This window comes from Alosa pseudoharengus, unplaced genomic scaffold (genome assembly GCF_046254945.1).
Source record: "Alosa pseudoharengus isolate Yale_2024_CS ecotype anadromous, Long Island Sound unplaced genomic scaffold, YU_APseudo_1.1 YU_APseudo_1.1_scf_2, whole genome shotgun sequence".
In the NCBI taxonomy this organism is placed as follows: domain Eukaryota; kingdom Metazoa; phylum Chordata; class Actinopteri; order Clupeiformes; family Clupeidae; genus Alosa; species Alosa pseudoharengus.
The window spans coordinates 27,934,211-27,952,759 of record NW_027468663.1 but is presented as its reverse complement, the minus strand read 5'-3'; the positions used below and the strand labels follow the sequence as shown (position 1 = coordinate 27,952,759).

Sequence of the window (18,549 nt, the reverse complement as noted above, 5' to 3'; positions counted from 1 at the left end):
AGTTAATGGTACTATCATATCCAACAATACGTCTGTGTAAGATGTCGTTGTGAATGTAGTTTTAGTTTGAATGAAATATCAGGCACGAGTAAGTTATCTATATTTAAAGTGGCTGCTAATAGCCATGCAGGCTAGCTGCTAACATTAACGTAATGTTACAGACACAGATGAGAGTCGTTAATGGCCTAGCTAGGTAGATAACATTATTTACATTTAATATGCATGTAGTGTTGACATAAATGGAAAGAGGACCAGTAAAACAAATTAATGTAGTAATAGATATGTAAGTTATCTCACACCCTGATTTAAGGAACTGCCGTTTAGTATAGCCATTGTCATTAACAGACTTGTCATATAATGGATGTGAATGGGGGCAATTATGCATTTGGGGAATTGGGGTATGATGCACTTTAGGTTGTGAAGGGTAGTGTTTGGCCACATGTTCTTCATTTTATAGCCCTTATTTGCCCCTTGTTTGATGTACTTGATTTGCGACGAACTATGTGTTTATTTATGAGTGTAGTAGTGCTTCAGTGATGGTGTTTTTATGTTCTGTGTGTTTTGCAAGTTATTAATCTTAGTCTCCCTCTGTTCCCTCTGTTTGCAGGCGTTGTGTTGTGAGGCCAAATGTATGGCACATATGGAAGAAGTTCCAAGCCCACAAGAGAGTTCACTCACCAGGTAGACACACACACATACAGGGCCGGTTCTGGAGGGGTAGCAATGTGAGCAACCACACAGGGCCGGGAGAGGGGGCCTTGTGTGTGATGTTGCTCCCCTGCCAAGAATAGCGTAGGACCGACCCTGCACACATACACCTATAGAAAATGCACAAGTAGAATCACATATAGCATTATGATATGTGTGCATATATTTGTGTCTGTAACTGTGACTAGTTTATCCCCTCTTTTCATGTGTCTGTTTGTTGATATGATTGTGTAATGGGCTCCATCAACCATCCAGGGCAAAGTCGGTCTGTCCTGATTGCACTACCTGCTAATTGATGACGTCTAGAAGCCATGGCTGGTGCCCTCAACGTGGCGTAAGTGTTTGTGTGTTTTGAATGTATTTATTTGTACCATGGTGAGGGTATGACTGTTATGAATGCTCTAATTTGTTTGACATATGTGCAATGTAATGCATTAATACAGAAATTAATCATGATTATTGCAGCTACCTAAAATAGTCTTGATTTTGCAATATAGCCATGTTTACCATTGTGTTGGTGGCAATGTGAGCCGTGTTGTGAATATCAGCCAAACTAATCATATTCATTATTTCAAATGTATTGTACAGAATGCATACTTTTGTTAAACTATATCTTTTATTAACAGAGCCCTCACAAATAAACTGATATCAGGAATTAACATACAGTAGATGGTGATGGTGGCAAGGGTGCCTTCACAAGGTAATTATAATATTTGTCTGTACACCTGATTGACTCACCTTACTTATTTTTTAATGCTTCATTTTTTTTATCTTACTCAACAATGACAAGATGTATGGCAATTGCTGTTTTATTTTTTTAGGTGCCATCCAACAGTCTCAGTGTGGAGCCAAAGGCTGCTATTGCAGGTCAGATGGGAGATTATCTATGTTACAGTATAAAGAGGAAAAAACGCACGCACATCCCGATCTAATCCTGGGTGCTGGACAAAACACTTACGATGAGAGAGAGGGGAAAAATTCCGCAACACCAGTATATGCTCCCAAGTTATAGTTTATTTACCGTAAATAAACTATAACTTGGGAGCATATACTGGTGTTGCGGAATTTTTCCCCTCTCTCTCAGATTATCTATGTTAGGCATCAGAAAGGTGGTGTACACACGAAGGCAGGAGCTGCTGCAGACAGTGTTGCGCTTAGGTATGATATCACGCAGATATACTACTGCTCAAAAGTGTAGCGTCACTTTGAAATGTCCTCTTTATCAAAAGAAAAGCACCGGACATTTCTAAGTGACTCCAAACTGTATAATTACTGTATATAGTACACATCTGCGTTACTTCTAACTATTGCATCTGACTTACAGGCTGCTAGTATGGGTTTGCTTTTATTTGATATAAGATGAGTAGTTTGAGTTGAGTTTGAGTTGTATTAATTATATTCATGGACGGGGCCAATTGTAATACTGTATATGATTTCTTTCTCTTCTACAGACACTTGACTTTTACTGCCAAAGGTACCATCAGATTCACCCTACCCTGCAGGACATCTATACCAGAAGAGGATGGACAGAGGCCCAAAATATTTTAAAGGACATTTCACACCCTGACCATGGACTGTTTAAACCATTGGGGTAAAGCAGACGTCTGAAGTCTGTTCCCACATGTCTAAAACAGAAAGACCGAGAAGGAGTTTCTTTCCTCAAGCCTTTCGTATCCTGAGCACACATAACTCTTTAAACTACATTACTGAACATGGACTTGCCATACTGCACTTACACACACTGCACTTTTTACCGTCATTCCGTGTCAAATCAGATAAGGTTGTTGCTGCACCGTCTCAGGCCTGTAAAATATGTTTTTGTTCAAATCCTATGTCTTCATTGTTAAGTTTGTACAGCATGCTCATTGCTTTTCTACAAGTATTAATAAAAAAGTTAACATTTTTAAAAAAGTTAATATTTTCTTTGTTGTTTTTATTGATGTGCTTAAAATCACTTTTCAAAGAACCATTCAAAGAACCAATAATAAATCAAAGAACCAGTCATGAGTGAAGAACCTTTAAAATAAGGTTCTATATAGAACCATAAGGGTCTACAAAGAACCTTTTTAATGAAAAGTTCTTTAAAGAACCCTTTGTCTAAAAGGTTCTTTGTGGAACCCAAAATAAGGCCTTGAAGAACCATTTTCACCAAAGTAATGATGGTTCTTCAAAGCACATTTAGAGGTTAATTAAAGAACCTTTCTATAAAAGGGTTCTTCAAATAACCATTAAAAAAGGGTTCTTCAAGCTTCACAAAAAGGTTCCTCTATGGCATCACTCTGAAGAACCCTTTTTGGTGCCAAATTGAAACTTTTTTTTCTGAGTGTATGTGCCTCTCTCTACGGCCACGGCAGAGCCCGCTAGCATAGCAACATGCTAACACATTCGCGCCGCGCGACAGAGCGTTTGAGTGCACCTACCGACGCGGGAGAGGTACGACTCAACTCGTGAAAGTTACGGTAAGAACATATATCACTACTGATTTTGGGTGGCGTGTTCCTTTAAGGTGCCTCTGGAGTTATGGCTTCTAACAAGCGTCCGCGTCTTTTCTCATTAGATGAGATAGTATTGATGTGCATCCACCATGTTTTGATGTCAGTGACGATCATATTGATGTAAGAAAATGACAAAATAAAATCATGAAAGTGTAATATATTTAACGTTAGCATCCTCCCGTTTGTCATGACTTAGCTGCCTCTCTGGCATAAAACAATTCGTATGGCTGTCACTGTGAAAGTCAGTTTGAGTTTAGCTAGCACCAGCAAAATATAGGCATAGTTCAGTGATGGGTCATAGCCTAATTAACACTAAAGTTTATGATAAACCCATGCCAGGTTTATTTGCAGTTATATCTTAACACATAACATTAACGTTACTCCTTTCTGGCATGTAGCCTACAGTAAAGCTAACATTATCGTTATCCCACTTACAGATAGTTATTGCAAACTACTACTTATGTATCTGTTCTCTCTCAATGAGTTTTTATGTTGACTATAATAACCAAAGCGGGAACCACCCTTGTGTTTTCTGCTTATGAATGTCAGGAAAATGTTTTTGTATACAAGTAGGCCAATGTCTCGTCATCTTTGTCATTACAAAAAAATTGCCTGCTAATTTGCTACCTTCACTGAGGTAACGTTAGTCTGAGACTCGTAATGTTAGCACAGGATAGGTTGAAGGGTAGTGAACGAGTGCAACAGGTTCATTATCATTAACTGATCAAGTTTAGATAAATTATATAACATGATGTGCATGTAAAACAAAACGTAAAGGTTTAACAGTCCCTGTTCTTGGTGTCATGTTTAGTCAAACGAGTCACGGTTTCATGCGCTATGCTTCTGGCCTACGTTAGTTCATATCCTCATCATTTTTTAGCTGTAAGGCTCAACTGTCTAGCTAAATCCCAAATAAGTGCAAGATATGCCAGTCTATTTCAATGAAATCAGTACTCATATAGTATCTTGTTTCCCAGCTTCTAATACAGAAATATGTGAACCATTTGTAGCGCCTCATAAAGGACGGCTGACTACGCCACCCCTTGAGTAACTAGCAACCTGATGTGTCAGAGCAAGGGGAACTCTGCTCCCAAAAAGGCACAAGCACATGTATTTAGAAAAGTACCAAAATACGATCTTTATTAAATGTTTTCTTTTGGAGTTGTTGCATGGGTTGATCAATAAATACAAAAATACATTTAATGGGAAGGGGACTTACACCGCCACCGGGTTAAGGCCAGTCGAGCCACAGAGAAAAAAGAAAAGAGAGGGGAGAAGCACTTAACACAAAGCTATGGTCTCTACCACACGTGGACGGGTGCACACACCCTTTCAGTAATACACACTTCGAGTTCAAGTCACACACACTGCAAGCATTGGGTTCTGATAAACACTCCACTAAGGCTTAAGGATGTTAAGCGTCCACACTACACAGCATTGCTAACCGCAGTCGTTAAGGTGAGTTTCAGACTAAGGAGACCTGCTTTCCCGGTGTCCACTAGGGCTCGACTGACACCGAGGCTGGATAAGGGAAAGAGGGGAGACAGAAACCACAAAGAAAAAAAAGGGAAGAAAAAAAAAAGAAAAACACACCTCTAGCCGGTGGCTCACAATACCTAGGCCTATGCCAAACATACACATACAGCCCACAGGCTAGAGAAAATAAAATAAGAATATTGTCAGACAAAGAGCAGCAGTACATGCACACACACACCAAACATACAACACTACAGAGAACAGCAGCTAGCACACAGTGCTGTGGTATAGATCTGCGTTGTGTTAAGTTGACCTTGTCTGTGAGCCCTAATCCTCGCAGTTTTACCCCCTGTCCGCAGCCACACCGTCAGCTGTGCGCTTATACACAGAATGAGTCCTAAATCAATCCACCATAACTCGCTTGGGCAGACCAGAACACCGCTAGGGAAAATGGCTCACGGTAACTTCCTCAGTGTCGGCTCCCTCCAACACTTTAGCCTGGTCACCACGACTCAAAACCCTGCTACACCCCAACACTGAGCCAGCAGCAGGGAATAAGCTCCCTGGCTAAGGACCCCAGGTGACTATACATATGCCCGTTCCTAATTGACACCCATGTCAGCCCCAATCAGTGACGTAACCGGAGCGTACGAGTGTTACAAGGGGGAAACAAAACAATAAGAGAACGGACTAACTCCCCTGAACGAGTTCCACAGGCTACACATTATTTATAACTTTTTGTTAGTGAAAGACTTTGAGACTGTAAGTGAGTAGGCCTATGGCCGTCTATGGGAAACATGAATATATAATTCTTAATGGATCATATATCATTTGAAAGAGCCATTTCTAATCTTTAAACTGAAAGAAACTTACAATTGACACTTTTCATTAGATTTTTAGTTATTCTTGGTTATTTGAAATGTTTCTCAAATTGCCCTTTTCTCTTAGAATTCCCAGGAATCTGGGGCATTGTTGTAGAATTCCACTGGGGTATAGAGGGTTAATACATCTGGGCCCAGGGGCCTGAAAGTTCAAAATCCGTCCATGCTCACCGCTAGGTGGAGACCCAAGCAAAAGGATCCGAAGAGAGCCCTTGTAAGGGGTACTAAAAAGCTTACAGGGGCCTTCAGTAGAAGCCGCGGGAGGAGACCAGCCGTCGCCTGGGCCTGGCTACGGGAGGAGTGCTTGCCTGAAGAGGGTCTCGATGCAGTGGCCACTGCGGAGAAGGACTTCACGCAACCGGGAGAGCGGCCTGAGGAAGCGGCCTTGGAAGATGAGGTGGTGACACCGGCCTGGGTGCTGACTTCACCGTGAGAAGACCTGGAGCCCCTGCCCCCGCCAGGCAGCTTTAGGCTGGAGTTGGCGGTGGCCCTGGCTGCAGAGCAGAGGTGGAGCGGCAAGGAGGTGGTGCCTTGAGGACGGACGGTTGGCGGAGCCTGTTTGAGTCGGCCTGTTTGCCGGTGCTCTTTAGAAAAATAAGGAGGAAAAAAAGTTTGTTGTGTGAAATCCGATGACACGAGACAGAGAGAAGGTCTAGGCCTTGGCGCAATCATGGTGGTGTGGAGCGGCCGCTGCGACAAGGCAGCAGAGGAGGGACGCCAACGTCGGTAGCTGTAGCCTGATTGCGCAGCGCGGTCCAGCTGCGATGGAACTGACTGGCGAGACGACGGAGTGGAGCATCGGAGGTGCAGTGCCAGTTACGGTGCTCAGCGCCGTGGAGTCTGTGGCAGTGGAGGCTAGCCCCCGCCAGGTGTTGGAGGAACGTTGCGGTGGTGCACACTGCGAAAGTGCGACCTGAGGGCGTTCTCTGAAGGGAGCTGGGGACGAGAGGCGACAGACCAGGTGACTGCTAGCACGCCCCGCATTGGGCCGCTGGTGGTTGTGGTTCCCCAGGGTGAGTAGGGCTCTTGCGGTGTGTGCACCCCACCTGCTGTGTGGCAGTGCCAGAGACTAATTGTTGGACTGAATGTGGGAACGCCCGCGCCGAGGATGGCAATGGCCTGTTGGGGGAGCTGTGCAACGCCAGCGTGCTGGACTGTGCTTGAGATTCCCACGATCTTTCGCGCTGGGGATTCTGGGAGAACTGAATCATCTCAATACCAATGTTTCCCAAAAGGCTTGTCCCAAGGAGAACAGTATTACCTTAAACACACATGAGGAAACTGAACAGTCCAATCAATAGACTAGGATAAGCTAGCCAACTATGCTACTTTGTTTACAATATTTCCAGGCTTCAACCAGACAGCTGAGTGTGCGGTCATAAATATCAGACATTCAGTATTCTCTCTTTTTATATCAGGATATAAAATAATAGAGATATATTACATTGTAATCCTCTGGTGTTCTAAGGTAGGCTATTAAAATGTCTAGCCCCCCCCCCCTCCAAAAAAAGAAAAATCAAGGTTCGTATCAAACCGTGGGTCAAAAATCGTGATACGAATCGAATTGTTAGGTTGGTGTATCGTTACAGCCCTACTGTATATCGCTACAGCCCTATCCTCCAAAAATCTAAAGTCTAAATTGTACAAAAAAACTCAGCAAAATCAGCTTAATGAGAGTAAAATGTGACCAAACCAAGTTTAAATAGTGATTTTGAATCTTGAAAATGTCAGATATGGACTCAGCATCTCCAGTAACCCCTAAAAACATACTAACATTGTCCATTTTGGCCAAGCAGCTCTTATAATATGATCAATATAGGCTATTATGCTAATTTATGCTAATTAGCTTTTGATACCTTGCAAATAGACGGGTAACATAATTGATTTCTGCTTGGAATGGCCAAAGTTATACTGTTAAAAAATGATAGTGGAAATGCATAAAAAAGTAGCCATTTATTATACTTTTAAGGAAATGTATAGGCCTGATTTATTTAGGACCGCTAGGTAGGTTGAAGTGTAGGCTCAAAGAGTTGAGATGTGAGAGCCCTCAGGCTCATTACAGTAGTAAAGTAGACAGCCTGACCCAAGATAATCAAATAAAATTCAAAATCACAGGAAAAATAGAAAAACAAGAAAAACATAAGGAAAAAAGATTAACAATAATCAAGTGAATATTAAATATAGATGGATAATCGGATATATAATCAGAACAATCTCAGATAAAAAAAACAGTTCATAGGAAGCAAGTCAAGTCAAAGTTATAATTTAACCCATGTGGATGTGTTTTAAGATAAATCAAACACGCTTCGCACTATGGCATTTGTCTTGAACTGTTCCTCCTGCGAATAGAAGAGACTATCTATTCCTAAAAATTTGAGCTCTCCGACAGAGTGGATGGCTTCTGAAAAGTGGCGTGCAACTGGTGACTCAAATGGTTCATGACATGCATGGTTGGGTAGTAATGGATTACATGTAATCTGGATTACGTAATCAGACTACAAAAAGCAAGTAACTATATTCAGCCCAGATTACAATAGAAAATCTGTAATCAGATTATAGTTACATTATTGGGAATTAATTGATTTTATCATGCAAGCAATGCAACTTTTAGCCTATAATGTTCTTAGTACAGCTGCTAAGTATGATTAAGCACCAGAATTGTTTAGTTTTTGCAGAATGCACACAATTTAGTTGGCACAGTTATACTCCCAGTGATCAGAAATTTAAATGGACCCCAACACATTGAGCCCCCTAGTGGCTGCCATCTTGAATTCAAATATGGCCATCATTAATAGAATTGTAGAACTTCAAAATCAAGGGCTTAAACAAGATAAAAATAATCTTTTAAGTTCTAACACCTCATTTTCAGGGTCAAGTAAACTGTTGACATGATTTCCAAACCTGATGTTGGCCATTTTGAATTCCAATATGGCGGATACCAAATGTGAAAATACTGACCATATTGTATATATTGTCATGATAGAAATATCATATCAAGTCATTTGATCACATGACAACTTCATAAATATCAGAGGCATCAAGTACAAGTGGGTCTCAAAAAATTAGAATATTGTGGAAAAGTTAATTTCCCCCCCTAATTTATTTCAAAAAGTGAATCTTTCATATAGGTATTCTAGATTCATTAGATATAAAGTAAAATATTTCAAGCCATTTTTTCTTTAATCTTGATGATTACGGCTTACAGATGGAAACCCCAAAATCAGTTTCTCAAAATATTAGAATAAAGAGGTTATAATAAAGAAATGTCGACCTTTTGAAAAGAAATTAACTAATCTGACTATCTAGAGTTCATTACAGTGCATGAAAAAGTAATGATGGTTCTTCAAAGCACATTTAGAGGTTCATTAAAGGGACCCCAGGCAAGCCTGATGCTTTTTTCTCTACGAAACTCCCCCTCGCTCGGTCTGAAGCTCTTTTCCTTTTCTTTGCATCTTCCATCAAGGGTTTTCGCTGCTTCTTCGCCGGCTCTGCCATTATACACACGTTTGCAACAATCGCTAGCGTTTCGTTAGCCTCCCTCTGTGCTGTGGATGCAGGATGGAAACTGAAACTGCTTCGGTCGCCGGGTACGATACACTGAACTTGCAAGCGGGATATTCTTCCTACAGGCAGTAGGGGCGGGCGAGAGAGTCTTCATTCGCCCTGTAATGAGTCGTTTAACCATACAGTATACCGACTTACGAAGATGAGTAATTAACACGAAAACGTTGCCTGGTGTCCCTTTAAAGAACCTTTCTATAAAATGGTTCTTCAAATAACCATTAAAAAAGGGTTCTTCAAGCTTCACAAAAAGGTTCCTCTATGGCATCACTCTGAAGAACCCTTTCTGGTGCCAAATTGAACCTTTTTTTTTCTGAGTGTGTTATCCGAAGTCTTATTATTATTATTATTATTATTATTATTATTACAGTGCATTAAAATAACGTAGGTCTTGAAAAGGACACTTAGGCATGTTTCAGATATTAACAAAAAACAAGCTTATTTTTCCCCATAGACTTTGCATTGGCATTATGACATCATTAAGGGTTGATTAAACTGATTTACACCTGTATCAACTCCAGCTGCTCAACTAGGCCCCTTCAAAAAGCCAATTAAACTGATTTGACCTGTATCAAATGGTTTCTGCCCAACTAGCCACTCTACAAGGATAGGTGCAAGGTGCATTCCATCTAATTGTCCATCCATCCATCCATCCATCCATCTATCTATCTATCTTCTCCCACCCTGGGATCATGTGAGAAGTACGGCTGGTGGTTGGGCGAGGGATGCCAGTGTGCATGAAGTGCATGGGCAAGCTTCCCGAAGGGGAGGGCAGTGTGTCGGAGTATCGTCACTACAGTTGAGTGCACTCTGACTGCCATACCAACGGGCCTGGCTCTTTGCTGTTGCAGTCAAGCTGCAAGTTTCTTGGAGACCCAGGTTCAAGACTGGGTGGGGTCACTACTCTTTCCCTTTGCTACAATCTGTTTTAACTATAAATTATATTTTACATTTCATTTTTGGCATTTGCATGCTGGTCATTCCTTGGAATTTTATTTCTAGTTTCATAATAAAGTTTTCATTTGTACTATTTAATATTTATTCTGGCTTTGTCCACATGAACACATGCTGGAGCAATTTCTTTAAGTTAATATTCTGTACTAAGAAATGTAAACACAGACAAAAAGGTTAAGGAAATTGTAATAATGCTTCTAGTGAAAATATACTGTCAAAATATCTTCAAATGGGGTTTTCTGAAGGTATATTTAGCAGATCCGTGGCCCTCAGTTATCAAAAACAAATAAATTCTAGATGTGATCAAACTGAATCAATATTTGTTTTGCAAGAAACTGAACTCCATTAGGATAAACGATCGGTTCAGCATGCATGGCTCAAAACTTTAAATTGCAATTACAACCCGTAAGAGATAGTAAATGATTTGATCTCTCAAAATGTTTCTTTTATGATACACTGAATGAAGCAAGATTCACAGTGCATTGTTTGGTATAGGCTACTAATAATAAATTAGTAAATCTCTCACTTTGGCCTATAGGACACTGACTGGATCTGCTCCTTGATATTTTAATTCAATGATCAAGATGTACATCCCCGACCGCCCACTGCGGTCTTCTGATAAGCATCTGTTGTGTTGACCAGTCATAAATGCTATAGGTCAAATTCAAGACTCTTTTCCTCAGTGGTTCCATGTTGGTGGAATGAGTTGCCCAGTGCTCTCTGTTCCTGTGATAGTTTTGGGTCTTTAAAGAGGGGTCTAAAGACATATCTGTTCAACATGCACTTACTTGGGCAGCCGTGGCCTACTGGTTAGCGCTTCGGACTTGTAACCGGAGGGTTGCCGGTTCGAACCCCGACCAGTAGGCACGGCTGAAGTGCCCTTGAGCAAGGCACGAAGGCACACCTCCCCGAGTGCCGCTGTTGTTGCAGGCAGCTCACTGCGCTGGGATTAGTGTGCTTCACCTCACTGTGTGTTCATTGTGTGCTGAGTGTGTTTCACTAATTCACGGATTGGGATAAATGCAGAGACCAAATTTCCCTCACAGGATCAAAAGAGTATATACAGTGCAACCAGAAAGTTTTCAGACCCTTTCAAGTTTTCCACATTTTGTTATTTTTCAGACTCATCTTAAAATGGATTCATTTTTTTTTCTAATCAATCTACACACAATACTCCAACACTCCACAAAAAAGTGTTTCGTAAATTTATAAAAAATAAAAGCTTGAAATATTCCATTTACACAAGTATTCAGACCCTTTGTTATGACGCTTGCAATTGAGCTCTGGTGCCTCCTACTTCTATCAATGGTCCTTGAGATGCTTCTACAACTTCATTGGAGTCCACCTGTGCTAAATGAATTCACTGGTGGAATTTATTAGGAGAGGATCACATCCCTTTATATAAGGTCTCATAGTTGATGGTGTATGTCAGAGTTAAAACCAAGCCATAAGGGTCGAAAGAATTGTCCGTAGACCTGCGAGACAGGGTTGTGTGCAGACACAGATCTGGGGAAGGATACAAGAACGTTTCTGCAGCATTGTAAGTGCCCAAGAGCATGGTAGCCTCCATCATTCTCAAATGGAAAAGTTTGGAATAACCAACAGTCTTCAGATCTGGCCGCTCAGCCAAACTGAGTAATCCGAGACAGATGGCCTTGGTCAGACAGGTAACCAAGGACACAATGGTCACTATGAATGACATAGAGAGTTCCTTTGAGAGGATGAGAGAAGCGTAAAGAAGGACAAAAATCAGTGCATCACTCCACCAATCAGGCCTTTATGGTAGAGATGGAAGCCATTTTTTGCCAGGAGTTTCCAAAAAAGCACCTGAACAACTCTTAGACCATGAGAAGTAAAATCATCTGGTCTGATTAAACGAAGACTGAACTATTTGGCTACAATTCCCAATGGTGTGTGTGGAAGAAACCAGGCAATGAGCGGCACTGATGTTTGTCCTCCTTAACGCTTCTCTCATCCTCTCAAAAGAACTCTGGATGTCACTCATAGTGACCATTGGGCCCTTGGTTACCTGTCTGACCAAGGCCATCCGTCTTGGATTACTTACTTTGGCTGAGCGGCTAGGAAGACTGTTGGTTGTTCCAAACTTTTCCATTTGAGAATAGTGGAGGCTACCATCAACTGTGAGACCTTATATAAAGGGATGTGTGCCTCTCCTAATGAATTCCATTGAATTCATTTAGGCACAGGTGGACTCCAATCAAGTTGTAGAAGCATTTCAAGGACATTGATAGAAGTAGGATGCACCAGAGCTCAATTGCAAGCATCATAACCTCCTGACTTTTAAAGCCCTCCATCACCTGGCCCCGTCCTACTTGTCCAAACTCTTCACCCCCAATCGACCCTCCCGAGCCCTCAGATCCTCCTCCACACTCACTCTGATCACTAAACCATCAAGACTCAAAACCTTCGGCGACAGAGCCTTCTCCTCAGCAGCACCCCGACTCTGGAACTCACTTCCCCAATCTGTCCGTGACTCCCCCTCACTTTCCACATTCAAATCCTGTTTAAAAACATAGCTCTTCTCACAAGCCTACGACCTCCCCTACCCATAACCATAACCATCCCCACCCTTTCCCTCTCCCCTCCTCATACCCCGTCACCCCCTCCCCCTACCCCACCACCCTCCCCCACAACTCGACCCCCATTGTGACTGTTATTGCTCCTGTCTTGTCTTGGATGTCTGTACTATTATTACTCATTCCTCATTCCATTATTATGACCGCCGCGCAGCGAAGCGGCGGTCATATAGGTTTAGTCAGATTTTTTTCTTTTTTTTTTTTTTTCTTTTTCGCATGTCCAAATTTCCGTCAATGATTCCCGGGACACTGAAAGACCGGGGTAGACGAAACTTGGTGGGCATGTAACCCCATATGGATAGCATGGAACCATCGTTTTTTGTTTTGATCTGTAGCCCCCCCGCTGGACTGCACCCCCCGAAAGGAGGGTAGGGCAGACACAGTTTTCTGTGAATATCTCGAGAACCGTAAGGTTTAGGAGGACCATTTTTTTTTTGTATGTTGATCTCAAGGGGCCATGTCAACCCATTCCATAACCACTCATTTCATGTATAGCGCCACCTAGTTAAACACAAAAAAGTAAAAATGAGGTGTTGTAATCGCAGGTATCTGTGACCTAACATAGTCAAAACTGCATGAAATTGGAAGTGTAGGATCATTATGACACCCTCTGAATGCACGCCAAGTTTCGTGGAATTCCGTTCATGGGGGGCCACACAATAAATTAATTTATGTTACTATACACCAACTGGCCTGTAGGTGGCCGGAGACAGTTTTCTGTGAATATCTCGAGAACCGTAGGGCCTAGGAGGTCCACCTTTTTTTTGTATGTTGATCTCAAGGGGCCATGTCAACCCATCCCATTACCACTTATTTCATGTATAGCGCCACCTAGTTAAAAATTAAAAAGCAAAAAATTAGGTGTTTTCATCACAATATCTCTGGCTGACATAGTCAAAACTGCACGAAATTGAAAGTGTAGGATCATTATGACACCCTCCGAATGCATGCCAAGTTTTGTGTACTTTCGTTCATGGGGGGCCTTACAATAAAACAATTTATGTGTACATTTAGTGACGTACACCAACAAGGATTCCCGGGACACTGAAAGACCGGGGTACACAAAACTTGGTGGGCATGTACCCCCACATGGATAGCATGGAACTGTCATTTTTCGTTTTGATCTGAAGCCCCCCCGCTGGACTGGACCCCCTGAAAGGAGGGTAGGCCAGACACAGTTCTCTGTGAATATCTTGAGAACTGTAGGACCTAGGATGACCATTTTTTCCGTATATTTGCCTCCAGGGGTCATGTTAACCCAGTTCATGTGCACACATGTGCACAAACAGATACACACACACACACACATTCACAGTAATCATACGTATGACCAGGGCCGGCCCGAGGCATAAGCGAACTAAGCGGCTGCTTGGGGCCTCCTGGCCACCAGGGGGCCCCCAATCGAGTTTCTTTTTTTTTTTTATTACATAATAAATAATTTAAACAAGTGACATCAATGAATGAATAAATGAAACAATTATCATTCAAATCAAGAAAATTATGATTTCATGATCAATATGCCTGCCTACTGCTACTGTGTCTGCCAGCCTTTGAGTCACGCGAATAAATAGGTATGATGACAAATTTTTCAAACTTCCCTAAACTCAAAATGGATTACATGAAAATCACAGCTGAAAATTCCCTTTACAATGGTACCTGGATTGTGTAAATCAGTTGAGGATTGAGAAAGTTATGATATATATAATATCGGTGATTATATTAAAATATAATACATTAATTACAATAGAAATCATGTGACCGGAAATTCATACTATTTAGATGTTTTTGCTGATAACTTCCTCATTTTATCAGATATTTGCATGAAATTTGAAACGAAGGTAGATTTTTGTTAGTTCTTTCAAATTAAATCATTACAATTTACCATTCTAATTCGAATGGGCATCAGGCTCACTGTACCTCACTGAAAACAACTATAATTAATAGCCTATAAGCGTTCATTCATATTCAAAAACATTTATTTGACACAACAAAGACAAAACAATACACATCAATTGTTAATTCATGTGTTCAATTTACCCTTTTTCCTCCTCCCCAAGAGTTGAACAATTTAATTTCACTTTTCTTCAGTTCACATATTCCTTTTTTTTTATACTAACAATGAATGATCAGTACAACAAATATACAAGTTCTCTGTGTGATTGTGCAGACTTAAGTGTTCATATCTCTCTCCCCCCCCTCTCTCTCCCTCCCTCCCCCTCTTTCTCTCTCCTTGTTCACCAGTAGCAGACTTAATGCAGACTTAAGTGTTAGTTCAGACAGGCTATTGCACAACCAAGTCATCTAAGATGATATCTGCTGCCATTGCATAGACGGACACATCAGTGTCATGTGCATCAACTTCATAGCCCTCCTCGTTCACGGACCAATAGCCAACAGTGTATTTTTTTTTTTTAGCATGAAAAGTCTCAATTTTTCCATTGAAAATGACTCTGTTGCCATCCAAATCCCACGCATGACATAGAAATGCCCCCACCCCTCTGCCACCCAATAACTCCTTGATCACGCTCACTTTCTCCTCTGTGAGCTCTGGAAACGCTTCCTCAATTTTGTCTGCACCTAATTCTTCAATCTTTTTCTCTAACACTTTCCGTTCTTGTTGGCTTCTTTTTCTTTCTTTTGTGGCTTGACGTTTGTGTAATTCCTCCTGCAGCTCTCCTTGCTTCTTCCTCCTCTTTCTTCTTTGTACTACACCCAGCCTCACAGCCCTCTTGATGACCACTTCTTGCTCTTTCTTGTCTAAACTGTCTAAGTATTCAACGGTCTTGTTTTTCTGAGCTCTCATTTTGCATGACATGTAACAGATGGTGGCATTTGGTGCCTTCTTCTTTAATGCGCTGAACATTCCCATCACTTCCTCAGCATCCATGTTGTGTGACCTTGCAGAGCTTGTCTCTTGTTTTATTTTCTCCGTTACTGTCCATGTATCAACAAAGTATTCCCGATACTGTCTTTCAAGGACTGAAATGACCGCTCTCAGACAGCCTTCCATCATGTCAGTGAACATGACCATGTCTTTCGGTGGTTGTTGTAATTTCTGAAGGATTTTGTCTGAAACATTCAACTGATTTCCGAAGTAGTCTGTTGTGCGAGTGAGGAATTCATCGGGCGAGCATAGTTGGTCTTTCAGATTCTGTACAGTCTCTTTAATAATTTCAATACCTTGAATGTGATCCGTTTCGTCATCTGCACCGGTGTAGAACTTGGTCATCCAGGGTCCAGTCAGCAATTTCCCCAGCAACCCCAGAACTTGCATTTCGACCTGTCCAGCAGTAGAGTCGAAGTCTGCGAGTATGCAAGCACGAAGGCCTCCACAAGATGTTCCTCCACAGAGATAAGACTTCAGATCAGAATGGTGACTTGAGAATATCCCACATATGTGGAATAGAACGTGCAGGCGATTACCTCTGTACCGTGGTATGAGGCCGAGAGGGAGATTTTTGTCATTCAAAAAGATCTTAAAGCCACGAGGGTCACCCTTGCCATCCATGTACCTCATTTTATTAATCTGAACTACAATGTTGGCCCCAATGCACTCTTTCCCCTTAATTTTCCCAGCAATCCCCATGGACTTCTCAATCTCCTTAAGAGTACACTTTGTTTTTGAAGCGATTGTTTCCAGAGGATGGAGGTTGCAATTAAGCTCATTTAAGGCCTTGTTCCAGGACGCACAGACTAAACGAATGGCCGCATGATTGGCAGCACAGCGGTCAGTGAGCGTGTTGGATATATTCCCTATCATTTTTTGAAGAATGATTTCATAGTCTGCCTCAAAAAAATGACAGTAAACATTTGCAAGGTTACTAACGGAGTCACAAATATGGATCTGGTAATCCTCAGCAGAGCCTCCTGGAAGTTCATCTACAGCAACAACATAACAGTTCTCTTTGGTGGTGAAATGTATGCTGTTCAAGTGGACTCCCTCCTGTGTGGTTGCATCAAAACCAAGGGTACAGTGTGTGTTGGCTAAAAGTGCTTCGGCAGTCTGGAGGTCACTTATGGCCCCCAGTTCTCTGGTCATGGCTTCCACAGTAGCCCTTTTTGGCACATCACTTAAACTAATGTTGAAACGCAGCCCAAACTTTTGAATTAAATTGTGGATGTTGGCAGTAGGCACCTGATTGGATATCGCGTCAAACACCATCAGTCGCATTTCATTTGAATATGATTTTGCATCTGTTTTTGTTAACTTTTTTTCACTTTCCAAATCCTGGATTTTTTCTCTCAAAGCAAGGTTTTCAACCTGAAGATCAAGAATCTCACTGTTCAATGAATTAATTCTTTCTTCTAACTCGCAGCATCTTTGTTCCACCTCATCAACAGAATTTGATTTCACCTCTCTCCTCATGTGTGTAAGAGATTTCTTCAGGCGCATATAACTTCTTTCTTTAATTTTGTATTGCTTCTTTAATTTAGCGATGGTTTCATCCTCATGCGATTTCAACAGGTTTTTCAAGTCGGATATTTGCTTTTCTTTTCTTTTCAGTTTCTGATTAAGTATCCTTATTGCTCCCTTTTTCTGCCGTGCTCTGAGTGTCTTAATTGCAAGGTACTTGTTTCTCTGCATCTGCAGATGTTTCTGCCTCATGTTTTTCAGAGACTCCTTATATCTGATACAAGAAGGACAATTGGTTCTAGCAACCTGTCTTGTCTTCAGCGGACTATGTTTCAGAACTTGTTCAGCAGGAAACTTTGCTCGGGGAGCTGTGGTGGTAGTGGAGATTCCACAAAATCTTCGGCTACATATTCCTTCAAACTGACTAAATTCTTGTTCATTACTTAGCTTTCTGTATTTTTTTAAAGTCTTTTCAACAAGGATCTTCACTTTAGCTTTTGCCTGATCTTCGGTCATTTCTGGTATGTATTTAATCATTTCTCTTGCAGTTTTAGCTCTGCTGGATTCCCCAGCTGTGACATAAACATAGAGAATATGTCCATTTTGGATCAATTGAGGAGGTGGTACATTACAGTACTTGTCCAGGAGGTGCTGTCTGGCTAGACCTGGCTGTGTGTTGGGGCCCTTTCTCCTTTTCATAATTAGCTGTGAAGACATAATATCAATTATTAGGCTAGAAAGCCCCTCAATTGTACATATTGCATATCAATGTTGCAGACAACAAGCAAGCATAACTTTTTGATCACATTCATAGATCCAATGAAATGCCACTAAATTTAATCTTGAATTTGAATAAAGTAGGCTACCATCTTATCTTATCTAAATTATGCACACATAACTATATTATATATTTGGGATTTGCTGTGTTCAGCTAGAGACTACATGAAAGGTGCATGAAAGATCTAAATAACACTATGCTTCTTCACTTTCTGTCAAATCCACATTGGAATTGCCCGGACCTAGCTCTCATATCAAGTCTTAGCCTATGGATTTAGAAAGGGATGGAGTTACATTTTAACAAGTATAAATCAGGAAAAACATGATATATTAAACTAGATAGCAGCAGTGATAATTTTAAGAAAAACACAGCGAGAATTATATCAAGTCATGCTAATCTCAGTAATCAGTAACTTAATCAGTAGCCTACCTCAGTAATCTAATTCGAAATTATGTAAACTATGTTAACATTTTAACAAGTATAAGTCAGGAAAACCATGAGATATTAAACTAGATATCAGCAGTGATAATTTTAAGAAAAACACAGCGAGAATGAGTTAAATCAAGACGATGTTAATTAGAATGACACCTGCAATGCATCTGCCAGGACGTTCGCTAATCTACCCGCCACAAATGTGACTACCGAATTTCCGCGATTTAGTAAAGTACCTTCTCCTCCATGGATTTCGGTGAAATTTCGTCAGTAACAAGATAAAAGGTGTGTATTTATGTCCACCTACCTTTCA

The 18,549-nt window shown here is 41.2% G+C and overlaps 1 long non-coding RNA gene across 1 annotated transcript; it reads left to right on the top strand.

Moving 5' to 3' along the window:
• Positions 1-605: 605 nt before the first annotated feature.
• LOC143135438 (uncharacterized) lies at positions 606-1,599 on the top strand. The gene is made up of 3 exons (XR_012988952.1): positions 606-681; positions 964-1,042; positions 1,530-1,599. It is a non-coding gene; the product is annotated as an uncharacterized LOC143135438 (long non-coding RNA).
• The last annotated feature ends 16,950 nt before the right edge of the window (positions 1,600-18,549 follow it).